We start from the raw sequence: 1,486 nt of genomic DNA on the forward strand, positions 1-1,486 counted from the left end.
ATATTTATTTAGTGACTACATATAATATTATATAATTTTTTAAACGAGACTTTTACAATATACGTTTCTCCCATATACCAAAGACATTATAGTTTCATTTAATACACACTTACACACATATATTTATATACATGTTACTTGTCAACGTTAAGGCAGTGTTCAGTTAAGCAAGATGGAACGAACTAATGGAGGAAATGCAGGAAATACAGAAATTGGAACTAATGAATTCCTGTATTTCCTGCATTTCCTNCATTAGTTCGTTCCATCTTGCTTAACTGAACACAGCCTAAGTATTTAGCAAATGGCCAATAGTTTTACGTTTTGAGAAGAAAATAATAAAGAAGAATAGTTACATTATCGACACGACGTAGTTGTGGACTACTACTTAGTTCGTACGGCGCCCGTTGGCGCTACGAGCAACCCCCCCGCTTGCCCTCCGATCCCCGCGCGTTTTACGCGATTCAGTGACGCGTTGTGTACAATAGACGAGTAATATAAATATTGATTGACCGGCCCAGCCCTGTGTTCAGTTAAGCAAAATGGAACGAACTAATGGAGGAAATGCAGGAAATACAGGAATTCATTAGTTCCAATTCCTGTATTTCCTGCATTTCCTCCATTAGTTCGTTCCATCTTGCTTAACTGAACACAGCCCAGTGGTCTCGCGGCCTGAGTGCAGGGTCTGCGAACCCGGAGGTGTCTCGAGTTCGAATCCGCTCACCACATTAAGAATTTTTTCCGGGCCGGTCCCCTTCAACCGAGTTTGGTTGATCGAGCGAGAACTGAATCGAGCCTCCAAAAATTAATTCTGCTCTCGTTGCTGGTCCTGCACGATCTGGCTGGCATCTATGCATTGGTATCAAAAGAAATGAATGAAGATCTCTGAAAGAGATATTAATTTGGAAAAATTAAATTATACGAATGGTAAGAAACAAATATTAAATGCCAATTCTGCTAATAATGCTATACAAGAAAGTAGTCAACAAAAAAACAAAAAGCGAAAAAGACAAGAAAAAGAAAGTTTTTCTACAAGTAATTACACAGGTACATTACTTGTAGAATTTCTACAAGTAGAATTACCTGTGTAATCACTGTAGAAAAACTTTTTTTTGCGTTGTTTTGCGTTAACTATTTTTTATTTTGACAAAATTGTTTTTTCTTTTTTTTTGTTTATCACGGAAAGTAAAGTTTTGCTGGGTCTACTTGTTAGTTTCACTACAAATCTTTTTGTTAATTTAATAGGCCCAGACAATTCTTTCTTTCAAAATTTTTTTCGTAACGAAAACTTAACAAAATAGTTATGTATACGTAGATTAGGATAATAATGTACAAAAGTAACGTACAAAATTTACTTGGTGCTACTTTGTGATATCACTTTTTTTGTAAAATTGGTTTTTAGAGAAAGAATGTTTTGTAGTATATAAATGTTGTAAAACAGGTTTTATAGAGAAAGAAGTTTTTGGAGTATAAATAAAAAAATAATTTA

This window comes from Pseudomyrmex gracilis, unplaced genomic scaffold (genome assembly GCF_002006095.1).
Source record: "Pseudomyrmex gracilis isolate BER0280 unplaced genomic scaffold, ASM200609v1 scaffold_264, whole genome shotgun sequence".
In the NCBI taxonomy this organism is placed as follows: domain Eukaryota; kingdom Metazoa; phylum Arthropoda; class Insecta; order Hymenoptera; family Formicidae; genus Pseudomyrmex; species Pseudomyrmex gracilis.